Source organism: Mercenaria mercenaria, chromosome 6, assembly GCF_021730395.1.
Source record: "Mercenaria mercenaria strain notata chromosome 6, MADL_Memer_1, whole genome shotgun sequence".
In the NCBI taxonomy this organism is placed as follows: domain Eukaryota; kingdom Metazoa; phylum Mollusca; class Bivalvia; order Venerida; family Veneridae; genus Mercenaria; species Mercenaria mercenaria.
The window spans coordinates 83,712,838-83,723,999 of NC_069366.1; positions in this window are offsets into that span (position 1 = coordinate 83,712,838).

An 11,162-nucleotide genomic window follows, 5' to 3' on the forward strand; every position below is an offset into this window, starting at 1 on the left:
GAAAGTTCATAAAGAGAGAAGGGCAGAATAAAAGACGCATAAGGCATATAGCCTACCGAAATGGAAAGTAGAGCGAAAGGGCTCACTCACCGCGATCTAATTTTTGTCGCCACATATTGGGACATATCAGACAACTGTGCTGTACATTTGAGGATTCCCTGTTGAAGGACATACGGCTTTTAACAAAAGGGTATGCACAGGGCAGGAATAACAGACATCCTCCTGTGATCTTTGGGTATCCACTTACAAACATTTCATTAGAACTGGCGAGGTGTAAGAATAAATGAGCCGCACCATGAGAAAACCAACATAGTGCATTTGCGACCAGCATGGATCCAGTCCAGCCTGCGCAGTTTCGTCAGGATCCATGCTGTTCGCTTTTAAAGCCTATTGCAATTAGAGAAACCGTGAACGAACAGCATGGATCCTGACCAGACTGTGCGGATGTGCAGGCTGGTCTGGATCCATGCTGGTCGCAAATGCACTATGTTGGTTTTCTCATGGTGCGGCTCAAATGTTTGCCTTTCACAATGGTACTAATGTCAACAAATGTGTCTTTCAGTGCAATTGTATTTAGACATTTATTAAGAACGTGTCGGGTTTTATCAAATTGCACCTGTTCGCACAAAGGGCATACAGAAACTTCTCCATCGGCAGGTTTGACTAAACCGACTTTGAAATAAGATAATTCGAGATCCCAATTATTCAAAGGTCCTGTCATTGTTATTGATAGTCTTTAGGGCTACCAATAAAACTCATTTTCGTGGATAAGTTTTGTAATTTTTATTCCACATAAATTCAAACTATAGTGACTGAGATCTAAAATAGCTCTGCAGCATATCAGTAAGGCGATATTCTGTAACAAAACTGCATAGATTTGGGATGAATCCCATTTTAACCACAGCATTTGACAAACTAATACAGAAATATACTGTTTTTTTTTTACATTTTATTATTAATAAACTATAGTTTGGGCGTGGTGATATTTAATGAAGGAACGGGAGGTTTCGAATTTTGGCTTCAGAGGACAGTCGGAACAAGCCTACCACAGTAGACTTATATCCGACCGAGTTAATATCAGCATTGAACAATTTGCAGTGAACGTTTTGTTCGATTTGTTAAGCCGTTCTACCTGTAACTACCTTGGTTAACTTCATATCCTATCATAGTATGGTACGAGTTTTCTAACTGATGGCAGAACTCAGATTTTATAATACAGACGAGAATGATCCCGTGGAGAGTCGCTGTAGGTGCTTGTGTTAGATTAGTGTGACAGTATCTAACTGTTTCTATAAGAGAAGGTCATAGTGCACGACTTGTCAAGATTTATTTCAAATTTACACCTACGGCATAGTCATGAATAAAATGAAGCATCAGTTGTAAATTATCTGGTGAAGTTGGTCAAGTGTAATATCATTGACTTGTGTCGAAAGTTATGAACTTAAAAACATAGCTTTTTCTTCGTTAAATGCTTCCTCTTTGTATATTTAACACTGCAGTTTTAAAACTGCTAATAACGCTTGGCGATTTCCGTGCTATTACGAAGCTTCTACATTTGGGGCATTATTGTTTTCAGCAGTATTATTTTCTTTGGCCTTACTTTTTTTTTAGGATAGGCGGACTTGTACACACGAACTCAAACGCCTTGAATATAAGTGATAAAAGTCACGCATTACGTGCACATGATGTAGGACACGTTAGTATTGATAGTAATGGTGAGCTTTGCACAACTCTGCGTTCATCGAAAACCGATCAGAAAGGTAAAGGAGTAGCTTTTTATTTACTACCTACACATTGTTCGATATGTCCAGTTCATTTATTAAAGAGATATATGGTTGTTCGCCCATCTAGTGCTTCAACTTATTTATTTGTGCATTTGAACGGTCTACCCGTCACACGCAATCAGTTTAGTGCAGTTTTAAAGAAATCTTTGACTGCAATCGTTCATTTAGGGTAGGTGCTGCAACAGTAGCTTTGCAGAACGGCATGACTGATGACGATATTAAAAGACTTGGCCGTTGGGATTCAAGTGCATTTAAATCTTGCATTAGAATCCCCTCACGCCAACTGTTTTGTTTGTTTGTTTTGGGTTTAACACCGTTTTTCAACAGTATTTCAGTGTCTTAACGGCGGACAGTTAACCTAACCAGTGTTCCTGGATTCTGTACCTGTACAAACCTGTTCTCCGCAAGTAACTGCAAACTTCCTCACATGAATCAGAGGTGGAGGACGAATGATTTCAGACACAATGTCTTTTATCAAATCGTCACGGGAAACATACGCCTCGCCCAGGGCTCGAACTCACGACCCCGAGATCCGTAGATCTGTGCTCTCCATATTGAGCTAAGTCACGCCAGCTGTTGTCCCTCTGATCATAAGCCTATAAGCAGTTGCATTCAATGTACTTGCATTCTGTTTAGCTGACAAGCATTTTAAGCTTTTCAGTGCGCCCTACCCGTATCTTCAATTATAAAGTCGGTATTTTGTCACACCAAGGGAACAGCTGAGGGTTCTCAACTTGCAATGCAGCGTCATAATGCGGCCATACTGTGGCAGGGTCAGAGTGGTATGAAATGGTGGCAAGTTAAACCATTAATCTTACACTTGCTTCGTTTTGAAGACAATCCAGTCATCATTGTTATTCACTGTGGTGCGAACGATATCGGTGTAACCAAAACAGTCGATTTAAGGCGCCATATAATATCCGACCTGAGCGAACTAAAGTCAAAACTTCCCACAACGTGTTTTGCCTAGTCACAAATTTTACCCAGGTTGCATTGGAGAGGCGAAATCTCTTACCTTGCATTGGAGAGGAAATGAAAGTGCGTCTATAACTTCGCTGCTCATTTGTTTTTAAATTGCAATGATGGATATATTCGTTATCCAGAAATCGTTGAATCCGCGACGGGTCTCTTCAACAAGGATGGGGTGCACTTGTCATATTTTGGAAATAGCTTGTTTTTATCCACTTTGCAACAAAAGCTTCAGTCTTTTCTAGCAGTAAATTATTAATGCACGGATTATCATGCAGGGTTTGGTTCGCTATACTGGTGGCGGTTGTAAAGACTTTTCCACGTTGTTCCAAATTCTCGACATGTTGGGTTTAGGTCAGCCTTCACTAGTATATCTTAACTTTGTGTAATAAGAATTTTGTTTGTTTCAAGTATAGTGTATTGGGCCTCTTCTCCCATGGCCTCGACATCTACATTTTAACCATGTACTTTTTATCGTATGTGTTTGTATATTGACATTCGTGTAAAGCTATGACCAATTTCTGCCAAACATTAATCAAAACGAAATTAGATATTAATTGCTATAGTACTTTGTTAATAGTAACATAATGTTATCATACAACTGCCTTAAGTTGTTCTTTTATAGTATTATTATTGTTCTGTGCCAAGCTATCTTCAGTTAATATGTGTTTTTAATGTTCACCATTCAAAATCGGTTACTGAAGGAGCGCCAATCTTGTTGCAGGGACTCATTTTTAGCTAATGTCACGTTGCTATATTGATACACTTGATTTAATTCAAACTCCTTTTGGGTCCTTTCAGTTCTGCACGTGGCAGAAGGTCGTTTGCAAATAAATGTCAAAGTTGTTTTTTGTTTCTAATCTAAGGAATCCTCGATCGTTTATACTTGCTGATGTTTAATATTCAACCATTCACGCCCCTAATTTTGCTTGTTAGATGCTCTCCGTGTTGTCCTTTTTCTTTATAGTTTCAGATACGTCTTGCGTGTTCAAGTTCGGCCTACCAACTTCCTTGCTTTCAGTCGTTACCACTTCACATGGAATATTGATAGTTTACACATGTTGATTTATGGAAGAATACTGACAGTTTTAAAATGTTAATTTATGGACAGTGTTTGATTTCCAGAACTGTAAAAAGTGTATGTGGAATATATAAACGTTTAAAGTAGTCACTTATCACGTTTGTCTGTTTTTATATCCCTGATCTCCGTTGAATTCTGAGCCCAGGTTCGGCGGTTAGGTCAGCCTCCGCCAGTATCTCTTAACTTTGTGTAATAAGAATATTGTTTGTTTCAAGTATACTGTATTAGGCCTCTGTTCCCAGGGCCTCGACATCTGCATTTTTTATCATATAATTTCTACCATATGTGTTTGTATATTGACATTCGTGTGAAGCTGTGACCAATTTCTACCAAACATTTATCAAAACGAAATTAGATATTAATTGCTATATAGTACTTTGTAAATAGTAAAATAATGTAATCATACAACTGTCTTAAGTTGTTCTTTATAGTGTTATTACTGTTCTGTGCCACGTTATCTTCATATAGTAGAAAAATACCACCAAACACGAAAAACTATTACAATTATAATATACCGACAATTCGTCGAAAAGCTTCATCAGGGTAATACAGGGTGTGCTTACTATGACAGGTATAAATGTCCATAAATTCTCTACAATTGTAACTAAAATTAAGGAATTTATGTTCTCTTGAGAAATAAATCTATGATATTTTTCAGTAGGTACGCATGAGCTATAATTTCTGCTTCTGTTACTCTAATCCAGTCCATATAATATAACGTGCCTCGATTAATCACTTTCACGCACAATGGTTCACGGGTTGAATCGTTTTGATCAATTTTATATTTCAAACCGGTTCATTCCTTCACAAATAACTAAGCAGGCAAGTCGACACTTTGTGTATAAAAATATGTTCATCACATGTTTGAAGAGCTGGCGTTTTCCAGTAATGTTGCTACAGAGAGGAGGATGCAAGAAAAATGCAGATTAGTTTTGAATAAATTGTCTTTCCTTTACAGTGTATTTCATTAAATTAAAGAAGGGTGCAAGGCTGCAGTGGTTGGCCGCTGGGGCACATGAATGCACTGTGGTTTGGATGTTTTCATGTGTTGTTTGTGTCCAACAGTCATTTGTTGTTTGCGGTATCAGGGGCTGGGTTCTTTTCGAGGGAAATCCCCGTTTCTATTGAAAAGTAGCAGCAATCGTCATTATTTGTTTGTTGCCGTTTTGTTGGGACGTTGTGTTTTGGATATTGGGTGACAGTTTTACATGTCTCATGTCAAAGATTTGACACGTCGCAAAATTCTAATAATTTAGGATGAAAGCTCAAAATTTACACTGCTTATACAGTCAAAACTAAACGACTATCCTCAACGAATAAATGAAATATCTTTGAACATTTCAAGACCGAAGGCCTCAATACGTGCATATTTTACAACAGCATTATCAACAACATTTTATTTGTTTCACTACTGCCTCAGATATACACTCTATTACAATTGAAATGCAAAAATTAAAAAACGATTGAAAATTGAGAATGAATGAACGCATCTTTCTATGGTTGTTGCTACTAGCTGTTGAATACTTATAAAGCGTAATAATTTATCAATCCATTATGGTCATGTTGCTGTCGTTGCAGATGGTTATAATACTAAGTATACTAGAACGGATCTAGTAGATTTATGTACAGAAAAGGTCGATGTTGGTGAACACGACTAGTGGTCAAGACGATTCTTATGATGATATCGGAATGGACGATTTTGATGATGATCACAATTTATTACTGACGTTGTTATTATATCTCTCAGAGGAGATACTAGTCCAATGCACTCGTACAGGAGAATTAATTTTGTTTGTTTGTTTGTTTGTTCAAAAATGTTTTTTAACGCTGTCCGTGTTGATCACGTGAGCTATATAAAATTTATATGATCCACAATTTTGGTATGCCTTTTAAAGGTTTGATACTGCGGTAGTATCTTAAAATTCAAGCTCACTTCCTAGGTTGGCCACTAGATCAGCATCTTAAGTTTAGCGTTCGACTGGCCTTCTCTTATTATTGGTGTTAAGGGCGTGCGCTTCTTAACCGTTAGAGGGGGCCTTGACCTACATGGTCGGCCGTTCAACCAAATTCCTCGAATTGACTGTATCTTATATTAAACAGGGATTACAACTCTTCGGCCAATTGGTCTTTGTCCCGTCGAAAGTTGTTTATAAATGTGTACTTGTAAGTCAGTACATATTATATATTTTATATATTTGTGGATCACTTTGCTACAAACCTCTAACATTTGGGTATGTTGAAACAGACATCATCCCCCTGTTTATGTCCTTGAGTGCCGCTTAGTGGACGCATTGGTCGAGAGGGCTAAGACGCTTTCCCACGGAGGTGAAGGCCCCTGGTTCGGATCCTGGCTACTCCCATTGCGGTGTGTCCTTGGGCAAGGCACTTTATCACGTTTGCCACAGTCGACCCAACTGTAAATGGGTACCAGCAAACTGCTGGGGGTAAGGTATAAATGGTTTTAAATGTTCTTAAAATAGGATCGCTCAAAAGCTCTGCAGAACTTAATTGTTTCAATTGTTTCACAAAGCGATCGTAAATAAAATTACCTTTACCTTTACCTTTTGCCTTTTAGTGCAGTTGATTGCTTGGAGGGTTAACTATTGCGCGGCACAATGTGCCCGATCCTCACCTTTGCACCCGTGTCTGTTGCGTACATTGTATAACTAAACAAATTTATCAGTTTGTGGAATAGTATTCTCCAGTATTTTGTGAGTTGGATATCAATTTATCTTTTCAGTTTTGCAGTTCCGCATAGTGGTGTAGGCGCCATATATTATTTATTCCTCTGTGTGTGTGTGTGTGTGTGTGTGTGCGTGTGTGTGTCCGTGTGTCCGTGCGTGCGTGCGTGCGTGCGTGCGTGTCTGTCTGTCTGTGTCCATATGTCCGTCTGTCACAAAGCTTGTCCGCACTCTAAGATGAACATTTCACATCCGATCTTCACCAAATTTGACGAAAATGTGTTTGATCATAATATCTCGTCCAAGTTCGTTAACTTGCCAAATCGGCTCAGGCACTTCGGAATGAAGGCCCTTGAAACTTGTTTTTTCATAATCAAAGCACTGAAAGTCTGATAAGGCAGTCGCGTTATAATCAAAGCACTGAAAGACTTATAAGGCAGTTGTGGGAGATAAGCGCCTTTTTCAAAAGCATCTCTAGTTTAAGAAATATAATATCGTGGTTATTTACTAATTGTTCTAATTTTATAATTTTGGTGGTATCCTCATGATGATGATGATGTTGATGATGACGTTGGGCTAGTAATCATACCTTTGAACGCAAAATTAAAATATTGTGATAATGATGATGGTGGTGGCGGTTATGATGATGATGATTAGACTATGCATTTTACTGTACATTGGGTAATAATTACAGCAGTACTATGTTGACCTTCCGAAACTGGAAATGGTTTTAGATTAATCATACATTGTAGGGTTAACGCACGTCTTTTTGTGTAACAACATCTGCAGAATCCCAAGGGATTGGTTGGTGCACCAACATAGCCCGAGGGATTCTGCAGATGTTGTTTCACGAAACAAACGTGTGTTATCGCTGTTCTTGCATAAAACACAACTAAAGTGCTGGAAATATCGAAAAAACAAGACTATTCAGCTGACATTAGCCGATCGAAGTCGGCCGTTTCAGGTTGTTATGGACACATGTTTTATTTATGCATTTCCAGGGCATACAGAAACAGGGCACATTTTATACATGTCGAACGGACATTCTTGTTGTGGTAATTTCTTTAATATTAAATATATGTAAAATAAGCATGACTCCCCCTTTTTCCGATATATCGGTATGAACTTAAGCTTTAGAGGCTCGGAATTATGAGAAAAGGGCATACACGGCATCCTGTCTTTACACAGTTTGCAGGCGAGGTGCCGACAGAACACAATTCTGCTTGGTTTAAATTAATAGTCTGTCACTTACGCTTTTTAAATGTAAATATTATCGTTTAATAGAAACTGGTATCGATACCTATATTCTTCATGTCGTTAAAAATGAAATCTCTAGGCCTATAACTAGAAAATTTTGCTTTGCACCCCGCCCCATCGCGATCAAAGTTTGATAAACACAAAAATTTGGATTTTTCCAACATCGATATAATCAACTTAGATTGGATTTATAAACTCAAACATGGTTGGTGAGATCTACAAATAAATTGAAAAATATATAATGAATACCTTCTGTTCATCAAATGTTCATTCACTATGGAAAAATCCTTCAAACTTTACGCTTCGTCATGTTTATGCTTTACATTACACACCATCACTACATCAGTAGACTGCATAGATGTGTAAAGTAGACACAAACATTTTTTAAAAGTTTTAGTGTAAGATTTAAAGTTAGCATGTCAACTTCCTCGACTCAAATTAATTTGGAAAACGAAATTGTATTTTTGTAAATATTGTTTGCCTATCATTTTCAGGGATTAAATCGCGGCGTGTAAACTTACTTTGAGTCAAATACGCGTAATAATACAATAATAAGGAACGTCAATTCAGTCGCGTATCAAGAGAGGTAGCGCTTATTACAAGTTAAAGTAAAGTTAGGTTGAAAAATGATATTTTTAATAAAAATGCAGATGAAAAGATTTCATAAATCTCGGACCTTTCGACTTCGGCCAAAATTGATTCCGGATCCATAATTTGCTTACGTTGGACCCGCAACAGCATATTCAAAACGTTCACCAACAGCGCGTGCTCACGAGAATCTCCTTGTGTGTACACGTTTTTTCCCTGTTTGTGCATGCCCGAAATCGGCAAAGAGCAAAGGTTTTATGCAAGAATAAGTATTAGATTGCGTCACATTTTGTTCATTATACAGCAGTACAATCTATTGTTTTGTTTTATTTTAAGCAGGTATTGAAAGTAAATTTCTTTTGGGCGATGGGTAAAGAAAACAAGCATGTGGACAATAGAAATGTATGCTGGTGTTGGGTAAAGTAGTTAAAATATGTTATTTGGTAGCATTACCTGAAGGTAAGTAGTCAGGTAAAAGCTACCTGTTATTAAACCGTTGTCTTCGGTCCCTTTTGTCCTACTATCTAAATGGGTTTATGACCACATTATTTATGTTAACGCTTTTTATCAAAAACTATTTTGATGTGGATGTTGTAGAAGCGAAAGATAAAAAGTCGATGTTATTGAAAAGTTGTATTTGGTCCGTGTTCTACCTATATGATACAGACTATACATTGGTTTATGTCTGTAATATCTATGTTTACGCTTGCAATTAAATTGTTTTACTGTGGCTTTTGTTAAATCAAAATTTCTAAGGAGGTTAATTTGATCGAACTGATTTGAACGGCATATGTCATATAAATTTTGCTTTCGAATTACGACTTTGACTGTGTTTTCAGTGCTAGATGGTGCCTGCGCATGCATGTATTATGTAAGAAAATATTCCGTATTACACTGCCAGTGGCTTAGTCGTACAGGAATTGCAGTAACATTGATTCTTGAATATTGCATTAGTATGGTATTTTAATGCCGCCATCTATTTAATAATTGTCGTCCACAGTGCCAAATCTAGGGCTGTGCGCTTTTTGACTTTATCGTAATCACGAAATCATTTATCAATAATCAACATCTGTATAGTATTTCTATTATTTAGTTATTTTATTCCGAGGGGGTTAACCCAACATAATAGATAATAATTTTGATACTATATTTTCTTTTATTTAGATGCTTGTGTATGCAGCTTCTATATCCTCTTGTCACAGGCGTTGTGCTGTCGATATATGTCATTATACCGGAACCAAGGAAGAAGCACTGTCGAGTCAAACCATACACTAGGAATAGAAGGGCAGCCTGAGAGCACTGTCGAACCATTTGGTGGTTTGCATGAGACTTTGCTAATTCTAAATATACACTCGGAGTGGCAGGGTGGCATGACCTCGGTAGAGTTCTTTCACCTAAGACTGGTGAAAGTAAATGGAAACTTTGCTAGCAGGGTAAGCAAAACACTATTTAGTAAAATTTTTGATCTATTCAAATATACGTTATTACATACTTGAATAATGGCTGAATTATAAAGTGCGCGTCTTATAAAGATTACCACCTGACCTATTTCGGGTTAGATCCAAGAAATTATCAGGGAAAAAGTAACTGCTGCATATTGTTGATTAGATAAAATCAAGAGAAATAATGGCCAAATAGAGTCGAATATAGCTTATATTGCCATCTTTGAAAGTAAATTATCCGGAAAATCTGGCATTATTTAAGAAAGGAATGCTTGCATGTGGCTATTCAGTAATTAGATACAATATTCAATGTACCATTTTATGGACGAATTTTATTTCATAAAATATTTGGTGGCCCTCAACACACTTTGTGCATTTCGGTATGGCATATTGTATACACAATCATCAGTATAATTTAGGCAATCAGAGCAAAATCTATTATCATGATGTTGAGAATTCGTTGAGCATCTTGGCCTCGGAATTTCGGCAGCTGGATTTGCTAGCAGAATTTGCAATTTTGCATTCTCCTTCCATTGTCTAGTACATGTGTACTTATAATAAATTTAGAGCTTCAGCATCATAGCGTTGCCTATTTTGTTTCTATGCAATTTGGCTAGAAATCTATCATTTCATGATACTTCTATCTCATACAATATGCCATGATATTTCATTAATTTTCTGTAATGATATTATAATAATAAAAGTCACGGCCTTATCCCATTCAATCAGCATTTGTTATTTATTGCAAATAGTCAGAAGCGACAGACTGTTCTTACTGATATATGGGTAAAATCTAGGTCAGTTCTCGTCATGGTTAAAACAACATGTCTCTCAGAGTGCGGGCGAGTCTGTCGCTTCTTATTTTCATGCCCTACGGATAAAATAACTGAAATGTGTAAAGTCAGAAATCAAACGATATTCATTTTCGATAAAATCTTAATATATGCAATTGATTTACATTTTGTTATCATACTATTGTTCGTGAAACACCCTCGAATAAATAATAAAACTGTCAAAAAACGCAAACTCCCGTTGAACCGAAGCATGTAGGTGTGACCAATCGATGGACTCTTTAGGCTACTCTTTCTCTTTCCTTCCTGTCGCTTGTATATATTCTGATTCCCGACTTCTTGTAGTACACACGACTACATTTGGGGAGGCAAAAGAAAACGAAAACAATATAGAGGTTTGGAGATGTAGCTCCAAGCCAAAAATATGGGGGAAGCAACCTTTTCAAACAGGATATTCGTGCCCTGGCCTGCTTCGTCGGGCTCTAAGTAGTGTTTCTCATTGCAAAGGCATTGAGTACGTGTGTATATGGTTCGCTGAGTTTGTTTATAACTAATTACACGATCATTGT